Source organism: Ctenopharyngodon idella, chromosome 14 (assembly GCF_019924925.1).
Source record: "Ctenopharyngodon idella isolate HZGC_01 chromosome 14, HZGC01, whole genome shotgun sequence".
In the NCBI taxonomy this organism is placed as follows: domain Eukaryota; kingdom Metazoa; phylum Chordata; class Actinopteri; order Cypriniformes; family Xenocyprididae; genus Ctenopharyngodon; species Ctenopharyngodon idella.
In genome coordinates this window covers 30,416,383-30,428,946 of record NC_067233.1, presented here as the reverse complement: position 1 = coordinate 30,428,946, position 12,564 = coordinate 30,416,383, and positions in this window count along the sequence as shown.

The window sequence follows — 12,564 nt, the reverse complement described above, 5'->3', positions numbered from 1 at the left end:
CTTGGGGCGAGGCTCTGGAGTGGCGGCCATCTTGGGGCGAGGCTCTGAAGTTGCGGCCATCTTGGGGCGAGGCTCTGGAGTGGCGGCCATCTTGGGGCGAGGCTCTGGAGTTGCGGCCATCTTGGGGCGAGGCTCTGGAGTGACGGCCATCTTGGGACGAGGCTCTGGAGTGGCGGCCATCTTGGGACGAGGCGTTGGATGGGCAGGCATGACGTGAACAGACTGTGGCTGGACAGACGTGACGTGAACAGTCCGTGGCTGGGCTGGCATGACGTGAACAGTCTGTAGATTGGAAGACATCACATGAACAGGCACTGACCTGGCTTGCATGGAGTGAACAGGACTTGGCGTGGCAGTTGTGGCGTGAACAGGCCCTGGCATGGAAGGCATGGCGTGAACGGGTCCTGATGTGACAGGCATTCCACGGTCAACTATTAGTGGTATCATAACAAAGTGGAAGCAATTAGGAACAGCAGCAACTCAGCCACAAAGTGGTAGGCCACGTAAAATCACAGAGCGGGGTCAGCGAATGCTGAGGTGCACAGTGCGCAGAAGTCGGCAGCTTTCTACAGAGTCAATAGCTACAGACCTCCAAACTTTGTGTGGCCTTCAGATTAGCTCAAGAACAGTGCATAGAGAGCTTCATGGAATGGGTTTCCATGGCCGAGCAGCTGCATCCAATATCACCAAGTGCAACGCAAAGCGTCAGATGCAGTGGTGTAAAGCATGCCGCCACTGGACTCTAGATCAGTGGAGACGTGTTCTCTGGAGTGACGACTGTCTGGCAATCTGATGGACGAGTCTGGGTTTCCCGGTTGCCAGGAGAACAGTACTTGCCTGACTGCATTGTGCCAAGTGTAAAGTTTGGTTGAGGGGGGATTATGGTGTGGGGTTGTTTTTCAGGGGCTGGGCTTGGCCCCTTAGTTCTACCAGAAAGACTCGGGAGGCAAGATAACGTAACAATGTTATTTTTTAACAATCAGCAAGCAAAATATTGTAAGATAAAAAATTTTGACGAAGGCCCCGTCCGTAGCTCACATCCTAAAGGGTTGCGGACTCTGCATTTCCGCAAGGCAGGGGTGTAGCCGACCCCCAAAAATGGTGAAGGAGAATTATCCAGGACGGAGCCTATCCCCCCAACCCCCAAGATCTGTAAGAGGAAATATATACCCCCCAGTGGTGAATCTTGCGGTTCCTGAAACATAGAGATAAAAATTAATTAAACATGAAAAGACCATAATGCTTATCAGTGGAAGAGAGCCACTTCGCCATGGTGTGAGAAAATGGCGAAAGCTGTAAGAGCGCAACATAAGACATGATGAGAGGAAGACAAGAAAAAGAGAAAAGACCAAGAGTGTAAGACAACAATAGCTACATAGAGACAAAGGCCACGTTAGGCCGCATAGACACGATAGCCTTGAACGGCAACAACGGCCACATTGGGCCACATAGACACGATAGCCTTGAACGGCGACAACGGCCACGTTGGGCCACATAGACACTATAGCCTTGAATGGCGACAACGGCCACGTTAGGCCACATAGACACGATAGCCTTGAACGGCGACAACGGCCACGTTAGGCCACATAGAGACAAGGCCACGAGCCACATAGAGACAAGGTCACGTTACGCCATCTTGCGGAGGCCACGATCGGCCACAGAAAAGTCATGAAAGCTATAGACTAACTAAACAGAATCAATGATTAGTAAAAATTGAGATAAAACATAACACCACCAGTATTTGCATAAAAAGTACCTGATTAATGATCAGCATTCGAGTTAGAACACAGCAGTCCTCTTCATCTGCTGTTAGGAGAATTCTAAACCACTGCATTGTGAATGGAAGGCAGATATTTTAGTTAAATAAATAGAAGGTATATAGTGTCTAAAGGAAAGACTCGTTAAAAGCACAAGTATTGCTGGAATTCGATATGCTTGGGTGTAACTCCCACTAATGGCTTGATAGAACTTAGCCAACAGGACTCCATCTAGCTGTCAGAACCTGCCAAGAGAACCCCCCCAAAAAATTAACCAGATAGCATGACAGATAAGTACAAGAATACTAAAAATAGACAGATAAAGACTGGGAAACCATGTCGTACAATGCCACTGCAGAAGGGAAAACGCTTCACTTGATAGCGCTCTACTATCTAACCTTAGCTAGCTATTGAAATCCTGCAAAAGCTAGCAAACCTTTGCAAAAGGATAACAATGCGAGCATTGTTGTTCAATACCGTGAAAACAGACATTAACAGCTGTATGATATGTAGCGGCGGGCTGTTGTTTTATTCTAACATTATGGAGCATGGCAAGCAAACTTTGGAATAAAAGGAGATTTGGAGCGAGGATCAATAACAGCGTGGCATATCCAAGATGGCGAGAGCTTTGCGACAAACTTCGATTTGACAGAGATGCCGCTCTTGCACGTTAATAGAAAGGAAGCAAAAGTACGTAAAGTGAATTAATGTTATGAAGCTCAACACAATGAAATGTAAGAATATCATCAGTATGATATTATAATCTACTCTGTCTTATAGTCAACAGACTAAAACATAAAATGGCATTACGACTTTAAACGCTCAAAAGCATTTTAGAATGATAGTATAATGTTAGACCAAGTAAAACAGTGCCGCGTTACATCACAATTTTGATTCGTCAAATACTGACCTGTATGAGTAGTATTTCAGCACTTGCAAGTATTTCAGTAGAATGAATCGTCCTCATTCCTTTAGCTAACCCCTGGGTCTCGTTAGCAATCGTGCCCGCGATTTCACACCGAGATTGTGCCTTGGCACAGATTAATTAGGCTATATACATTTTATGCAGTGAAGACTATGCAGTGTTATTTAACATTTAAATGATTCATTTCCTGATCACGATGATCTGGGTGTGTGTTGCTTTAAGGTTTCAACCATGATTGGGGTTTCCCCGAGCCTTGCAATGATAGAGCCGATTATTGTATGCCATTCTTTGTTTTATGCTTTTCTAAAACGAATGGTACCTGTGTCATGTGGATCATTAACGTGCTAGAAGTTACAATGCGAACGAGCACGATGAGCGCTCACGGTGAACAACTCACTCTGTCTCTAACAATACATGCGATTGCAAAATACTGCTTGTTATGTATGTGTAAAGAGAGAGCAAAAGAGTAGCCTACGATTCTACACTCAATCGACATCAAAGTGCAAAAAACAATGAAAATACTTATCACTGAGATGAAATGGCTGATCTGTAGTGATGACGCGAGAATGGTGAAGATTGCAGCCCTGTCTTTGATGATAGTCCCTTTGATGATATACTGAACTAAATACGAAAACAATAGAAATCCGCAAAGAGAGGACCTGCATGCTTCTAAAATTGAATGGGATTTTTCCCTCATTGCCGCGACAGCTCAATGAACATCGAATGTGGATAGGCTGACATAAACTTAAATGACACTGTAGCATTTAACATACCCCGTCTAAAATTATCATTTTTTTCATTAAAGTAGTAAATCAGACTAACATTTTCTATGATTATTTAGATAATCACAAAATAGGCCTGTACATCCATCGTGAGAGGAACATTGCAGTTCACTGGAGCTTAAGTTTTAGATAAAACTTATCAGTAATTTAGTAGATAACGATAAAGTCAGACTGGATTTTAAACGAGCTATAGCCTGCGCCGGAAGTGAAGGTTGGCGTCAGCATCTGCGGACTTTTATACTCCAAGTGTAAGATAATGATTGGGTAGATCTAAACTAATAGGTGATGTATCATTGAGTCTTCCTGGCAGAACTTACGCTAGAGCTTTCATTTCCAGTGAAAGGAATACTTAATGCTTCAGCATACCAAGATATTTTGGACAATTTCATGCTCCCAACTTTGTGGGAACAGTTTGGGGATGGCCCCTTCCTGTTTTAACATGACTGCGCACCAGTGCACAAAGCAAGGTCCATAAAGACATGGATGAGTGAGTTTGGTGTGGAGGAACTTGACTGGCCTGCACAGAGTCCTGACCTCAACCCGACAGAACACCTCTGGGATGAATTAGAGCGAAGACTGTGAGCCAGGCCTTCTCGCCAACATCACTGCCTGACCTCACAAATGCGCTTCTAGAAGAATGGTCAAAAATTCCCATAAACACACTCCTAAACCTTGTGGAAAGCCTTCCCAGAAGAGTTGAGGCTGTTATAGCTGCAAAGGGTTGGCCAACTCCATATTAAACCCTAGGGATTAAGAATGGGATGTCATTAAAGTTCACGTGCACGTAGAGGCAGGCGCCCCAAAACTTTTGCCAATATAGTGTATGTGTTGTATATTACTTGCTTTTGTGTTTCTTGGTTTTTTGTTATATATACTTTTATTTTGCCTTGTGGCAAATCCAAAAAGTGTTTTTGTACACTTGAAGGGCACTTCGGGAAAGGGATGCCATTTGTAGGGGTGTTCCAAACGAAAGTCAACAACAGAGTCCCTTCATGACAGGCGCTTCCACAAGTCCATTAGCGAAGGGAACATGCAATGGTCACTTCAAGGAAGTAATTTAATTGTTTATGGTCATGTGTCCCAGGGTGACAAGTCCTTACGATTCATTTTAAATCTAGAAATGGCGGGAGATGGAGTTAACATTTAAACAGAATAATTCAAGTTGTTTTGTTTTGTTGTAATATATTACACACATTTTCATAAAGCATTTAATAATATGTTTAAAAAAAAAGTTTCATAGGTAAGAAATGTGTTTAATGCTTTGTGTTTAATTCTTGACTTTAAAGTTAAAAGCATATCAGGAACACACACATATAAAGCGTATTTAAAAAACTTAATTATAACTGTACATTTATTTATATCATATTAAGAGAAATAAGATATTCCTTCTGCATCTTTAAAGTTCACCAAACGTTAAAATATGTACAAATTTAGTTTATCAATTAAGGAATTAAGGAATGTTTATGATATGAGACTAGTACTAGTACATACTTACGCAGCAACGTCCTAACCTGTTTGTTATCTTAACTGTTGACATTGGATAAATCAAGAGCATCAATTTGACTGAATAGAACTGGAAGGTGAACCAACAACTTCAATGGCCCTAACTCAGCTACACCCTAGGGCAATAGTAACCATGTCAGCACTGCATAGGTGACCTAACTGGGTGAGAGCATAAAGCAAAACATGGGTAGTACAAACATTTACAACAGGAAACCAGACTTAAGCAGGGGAAGCTAACAATCCTCCGGGTAGGCCGGAGTCAAAAGTCTCAAATAGAGCACTACTGGAGAAATGGGCTGAACAAATTGCAGCAACAAATTAAGTTACACCCCTTGAATACGTTGAACCCTCCTTTGATGTAACTTAACAATTCTCCCCAAATCAGGGGAAGGATTGACATCTTCCTGATGATATTGCTACAGGGCTTGAAACACAGGACCAGGGTCCTGAGACACCATTGGCAAGCCCAAGCCAAAGGCAGGCCCATTTTGACCGAACAAAATTTCACAGGGTTTACTAATAAAATTCATCCCAAGAACACCAGGGACACTGGCACCACCAGGAGGGTCCTTTACTACTAGTATGCCACAACCAGGTATGGCTACACAGTGAAACATTTAATTCTAGATAGCCTTGAATATAGCTCTGGTATGGGTATTGATGAATGGGTTGAGGAGGCACGTGCCTGCATGCAAGCCTGTCATTTGGTTCCTGCTGAACAAACTTTATTTTTGTATGACCATTTAGAGGGAGAGGCCAGGGTGGAAATTAAATATTGTTCAGATGTGGAGCAGAGAGATCAAGAAACCATTATTAAAATTTTACAAGAACTTTATGGTTGTTGTCAGTCATATGCTGCATTGCAGGAGGCTTTCTTTTCCAGGAAACAGCAAGAGGGGGAGATTCTTCATGAGCTGATCTCTGATGGGTCTTATGGACCGTGTAAAAGAGTTGCACCAACGGGCATGTCAATAAATACCTGTTTGGGTTGAACTTACTCACGGTCTCCGAGTCTGATATTCAGACATTAAGTGGGTGTTTATTATTAAAACATTTTAAAATAAGCAGTTTATTAGATTTTTTTTTTATTTTAAAGAAATAATTCACTCAAACCATATGACTGACTTTCTTCTGTGGAACACAAAGGGAGAATTTTGAAAGAATCTTCACACAGCTCTTTTGCATATAATGACAGTTCATAGTGATCATGTCTGTAAAGATCCACATACCGAACAACAAACACCATAAAATTAGTCCACACAACTAATTTGTAGGTGTGTTCAATTCACAAATAGTGTGTTCAGACACATCAAGTCAGGTTTGATATTTTTGTAGCCAAATGCATTTGGTTCTACAAATGCGGAACTTAAAAATGGAGAAAATTCAGACTCTGTGTTATTGTGGTTGGCTGGATATCCATCACAGCATTGCGTCTAGTGTCCAGGAGTGTCCCTGCAGACTCAAGTGTTGTTCATGAGGTGAAAATGATGTATGAGCAATGCACTCTGAGCAATGTCCCAGAGTCCCCTCACACCACACGGCCTGACACTGCACAAAGCTTCCTCCTACCGCCTGTCTCATGTCAGCAGATGTGACAGAGCCTTTTTAGATGGTTTCTGCAATGTTCACTAAACCCGGAGCTCTAGTTAAAATCTGAGTGTAATTTGTAATTTCCAAACAAAATTGCAAAAATAATGACTGTTTTCAAAAATCTTTCCTGAACACTGATTTTTAGCATTTTTTTTTTCTATTTATTAAAAATGTTTTTTTCTTCTTCTCTGCATATCAACTCTGCTCTAGCACTCAATACATACTCTCATATTTTGTACTCTTAATTTGACATTATGCAATATTAATATTGACTAATAACAAAGTTTGTGATGTTCCTCATTTTTAAGTCACTTTGAATAAAAGTATCTGCTGAATAGATAAATGTAAGTGTAAACATCCAAAAATAAACAATTTGGCTTATACATTTATTGCTGTCAATTTTTAAGTATACATGCACTTAAGACTTTTTCACTCACCAACAAAGTGCTTTAAAACCCCCCCAGTGCAAACCCTCTCCTGATTTTTTCCATCTCAAAACTCACCAGCGAGTGTTTGATTCCTCTGATTCTGATTGTGATCCAATGGTCAACATATGTTATTATTAATGTATATTATTTATAGATTTATATGAAATGCTAAAGGTTACAAATGCTAACCATTGCCAAAATAAATACATATTGTTTTAAAAAATACCAGAGACTGCTTAAAGAATTTACACAAATTATATACAGTATATTCATAATCGTGTGTTTATATGGTTTCATATTTCATTTGTCCATACGTGTCTTTTCCCTCTGCCTCTGTTGATGAGATGGCAGGCGACGAGATGGATGTAAGTGCAAAGGGTTGCTTATTAAACATAAAGACAAAACAAGAACCGGGAAACAAGAACACAGACCATCTATATTCAAAAACTGACAACGCAACAAGGGAAACACAAGGGCTATATATACACAAAGGGGCTAACAAGCTTAACATGATAACAAGACACACCTGGGGGAGACAATCAATGGGGAAAACTACAAAGAACTACAAACATGGCACTCGAGGCAGGAAGTAACACAAAAGTCCTAACATTTAAGAATGGCTTCTAGATGCTTCCTGGCAAACAACAAAAAACATCTTGAGTTACTTACGTAACCCATGTTCTCTAAATAGGGTACGAGATGCTGCGCAGTGAAGACGCAACAGGAAACATTCTCGGGCGTTGCTGATTGTCTGAACCCCTATAGAATCACAACAATGTATTGGGCCTCAGCGGTGCTACGTCACTCTTGATACAGTGAACGTGCCATTTCCTCCTCAGATTTTCTAACGAAGAAGCCCCCTTTGGCAGTGAAAGGAGCTTGGCAGCAAACGTAGCATATCATTCCCTAATCATAGATGACGGGTGACATAAGTAACCCGAGACATTATCTTTCTTGGGTTTACTCAACACTGCGTAACAATGACACAATTGGAGCAATATATTACACATGCCAAGCTAAGCACTACCAGATCTGGCCTAAAGAATTTTTCTTTCTCTTATTATTCATCATCATTTTCATTTTTTTTTAGACCAGACCAGACACACCCAGGACCAAGGTGACCGGTTCATGCGGAAAGAACGTTCCCTCGTTCCCTGAAGGAAGGAATGGAGATGTTACATCAGAACATACTGATGAATGGGGTCTCGCCCGAGAGCCCAATCACCTTTGAGTGGTAACAAAACGAACCAATGGTACGCTGAGTACCTTGGTCTGCGGAATTTGCATCGCGATCTCTGCCTCGCTCTGTGGGTATATAAGGAGAAGCGCGAGCATAATCGCATTCAAGTCTTCGCTGAGAAGCCGAGCCATTGTGACCCGGCCGTTCAGCGGAACAGTGATTGTGGCAAAGGGACATAACATCTCCGTTCCCTTCTCCAGGGAATGAAGGTTACTTACGTTACCTAGAAGTTCCCTTTCAGTCGGTCACGTTCAGCGTTACGTCAGAACATACTGACGAATGGGGTCCCTTCCAAAACACCACAATGGCTGTCTTCCAAGCACCCTGTCGTGAGACTAAGCACGAGCGAAGGGCTAAGCTTAACACAGAATGCACTGGGTAGCATATTCCAGCAGGAAGTATGCTAACAGGCTGCCTGCTCGTAGGAGGTCTTACAAAGCATATGTGTAACGGTGATACATATGGAAGATCTCTGAGGTACCCAGCCAACAGGGTGGTTAAGTTTTAACATCAGAGATGGCAAGAGTGGTCTTGGCAAGGGAAAGACACAAGCTGCCAAAGGAGACTTACCGTCAAGAAGACCCCTGGAAATGCCAGATTGGGTCGGTGCTCTCCTTCCATCAAGAAGGGTTGGAACGAAGGCTGTCTTCTTCCACCCTGAAGGTCTATGTGGCTCCTATTGCGGCACACCATGATCTCATTGACGGTAAACCTGTTGGGAAGCACAACCTGATCATCAGGTTCCTCAGAGGCTCAATTTGCCTCGCCCTTAGCAGGTACCCCCTTGGGACCTCGCAGTGGTTCTATCTGCACTACAGAGAGCTCCCTTCGAGCCTTTGCTCTCAGTCAAGCTGAAGTTTCTTCTTTTAAAAACGGTGATCCTGATGGCTTTGGCATCTGTTAAGAGGGTTGGGGACCTGCAGGCATTTTCAGTTGACGAAGCATGCCTGGAATTCGGGCTGACCAGCTCTCACGTGATCTTGAGACCCTGGCCTGGATATGTGCCCAAAGTTCCCACCACTCCATTTAGAGATCAACTTGCAAGCGCTCGCAAGGCTGCTGTTTCTGCTCCTGTCACATCCTAAAACATTTACTAGCATTTTATGATTGTAAAAGACTGGCTTGCCATTAAATAAAAATATTGTATATGAACTGTTCCTGTCCTATATGTATAGAGATATTTTAGAGCACATTTTTATTATTTAAAATTAAAAACCAATATTAAATTGAATGACTCAGCACTGATTGGAAAAAAAAAAGAAAAAAAAAAAAAAAACAGCAAATGGGTATATGTATAAAACCCAGCAAGCTGGGTAAAAATAACCCAGCATGTGTTCTGTCCAATATTTACCCAGCACTGGGTTGTTCAGCTGAGGTCAGTTCAGTGTTGATTCTTTTTTTTTTTAGAAAAAAAAAGAAAACAGATGTCATTATCCAGCTTAGTTCTGTTCTCAGTCCAATAGTCTCAGTACATTTAAATTAATAATATTGCTGAATATTAAGTGTCCCCAACTAAGCAAGCCAAAATGTAACCATGGCAAGGAACCCAAGCTCCATTGATGAAAGAAATGGAGAAAAAACTTGGGAGAATCCAGGCTCAATCAGGGGACCAGTTCTCCTCTGGTCAAACAAACCAACATGGTGTGGTTATGATTCCGGGCAGCATCACAAGTCAGATTGTAGATTGGTATCATTCAGAATTATTCATCCAGTTTCTTCTGCTTGAAGATTGGGATACATCACACTGGCATATGGTGGGGAGGAGTAAAGGCTGGCCATAGGGTCTATGCAGAGGATTTGTCTGGTTCTTGTTTTTTTTTTTACTGAGGATCTGTGCTGATTCTTTAAAGGGGGGTCTCTCTTAGAGGGGGTCTTCAGAACTCATCTAGTTGACATGTTCTCTGCTGATATTCATGGCTGTTGTGGTCATCCAGGTGCAGGTCCACTACCTGATCTGGATACAGACCTGATACAGATACAGATCTGTATCTGACTACTGTAACCTTGGGATAAGGATGAAACAGAGAGACTCTTACAATGTAAGAAGTGTTGTGAGGTGGAAGTGGGTTTGGAGATTGAGGCAGATCAGGGAGCCAGGGCGGAGGGTTCAGAGGGTTCCTCCTTGGCCGTGACAAGACAGGCAGAAGGTTCAGAGACAGCCTCCTTGCCCTTGAAAAGACAGGCAGAATGTTCTGAGGAAGCTGCAGCAGACACTCTTCCCTCAAAGGGAGCTGCAGACCTGTGTGTGGCCCAAACACACAAGCTGGCAGTTGCCATCACAGGCAGCACTGATGATAGTGGAAGGACCACCGGAACCACCAACTTGAGACCACCAGATTTTGAACCACTGGACCTGGAAGCATTGAGACCACCAGACTTTGGAGTGTTGGAACTGTCTGCAAGATCTGAAGAATGAAATGCTGCAGAACAAGCTTGCAGTCCAATGGGACAACCTCCCTCACAGAGTGGTTAAGTCCCATCCAAAAAAAGTTTGGAGGGCATGCTCAGCCCAGTGAGTCTTTGAAGCAGCCTCCCAAAACTGTAAACAACAGTCCAACAGGGGTAATTGCCCCTGCTATCAAAACAAGTATTCACCTGCTGGATCAGTAGTGGCTGGACTGGTGTTCTGTAATGTCAGTTGCTCTCAGAGACATGAGGAGGGATGATCCATGTGCAGGTGAATTTTAATTAATAACAATAACCAAAATCAACAAACCAGGAGATATGGGAGTAGAACTGATAACACTGACAATACATCCCACAATGGACAACACCAAACAAATGAACACAGAAAACACAATGGCTTATAATAATAATAATAATAATAATTACTTACATTTATATAGCGCTTTTCTGGGTACTCAAAGCGCTTTACATATGGAAGGGGGAATCTCCTCTACCACCACCAATGTGCAGCATCCACCTGGATGATGCGACGGCAGCCATATTGCGCCAGAACGCCCACCACACACCAGCTTATTGGTGGAGAGGAGACAGAGTGATGAAGCCAATCAGTATATGGGGATGATTAGGAGGCCATGATGGGCAGAGGCCAATGGCCAAATTTGGCCAGGATGTCGGGGTTACACCCCTACTCTTTTCGAAAGACATCCTGGGATTTTTAATGACCACAGAGAGTCAGGACCTCGGTTTAACGTCTCATCCAAAGAACGGTGCTTTTGACAGTATAGTGTCCCCATCACTATACTGAGGCGTTAGGACCCACAAAGACCACAGGTTGGGCACCCCCTGCTGGCCTCACTAACACCTCTTCCAGCAGAAACCTAGTTTTTCCCAGGAGGTCTCCCATCCAGGTACTAACCCAGCTCATCCCTGCTTAGTTTCAGTGGTCAGCCAGTCTTGGGCTACAGGGTGAAATGATAAACAAGGAGGAAACAATCAAAGAGTAATGAAGGGAGCCAAATGAACTACAAGAGACAGGAAACAGGAAACTTAGACTAAACATTAAAATACAAAATGACACACAGAACATGTGACAATAAAGTAAAAAACAGTCCATAATTTCAGCGTTTAAGCCTATATTAAGAGTGAAAATATGCAGAAATAAGGTCAATGTTACTCTTAATTGTTGGTACAATAAGAAAGCTGTACAGTTTATGTGCATAGGGCACATCATTTGTTGTTGGAAATAGTAATGTACCAGACGCTGTTATCAGGTAAATTGCTACAGGAAAGGTAACCCTGGAGGCTTCTATGCTGAAAGGCACATTAAGTGGCTTATGACTCAATCCTTGACTAATTTGATTATAATGCATATTATATAATATAAATGTTTGAGTTCACATTGGAACATTTGACTTGGTATTCACTTTGCAAAGTTGTTAAGATCTGAGAGGGGAAAAATGTTAGAGCAGCAGGGTCTCCAGCTAAGGAGAATAATCTGAGCGCAGTATATTAAGTTGATGAGATCTCATTTAAACTTCAGAGAAGACAAATGTGAGAGCTCCAGAGACTCTAGCTGAGGAGAAAAACCTGAGCACAGTTTGTGATGTTATTAAGATCTCTTATGAAACTTCAGAAAAGACAAGTGTGAGAGATCCAGTGTCTCTAGCTAAGGAGAAAAGTCTGAGCACAATGTGTGATGTTAACATTTTTTCTAAACTTTAGAGGAGACAAATGTGAGAATTTTTAGTTTATAAGAAAATACTCAGCTCAGCGTGTGATGTTACTGAGATCTCTTTTAAACTTTAGAGGAGACAAGAGTGAGAGCACCAGAGACTCTAGCTGAGGAGAAAAATCTGAGCACAATGTGCAATGTTATTTAGATATCTTCTAAACTTTTCAGGGGATAAATGTGAGAGATCTAGAGTCTTTAGTT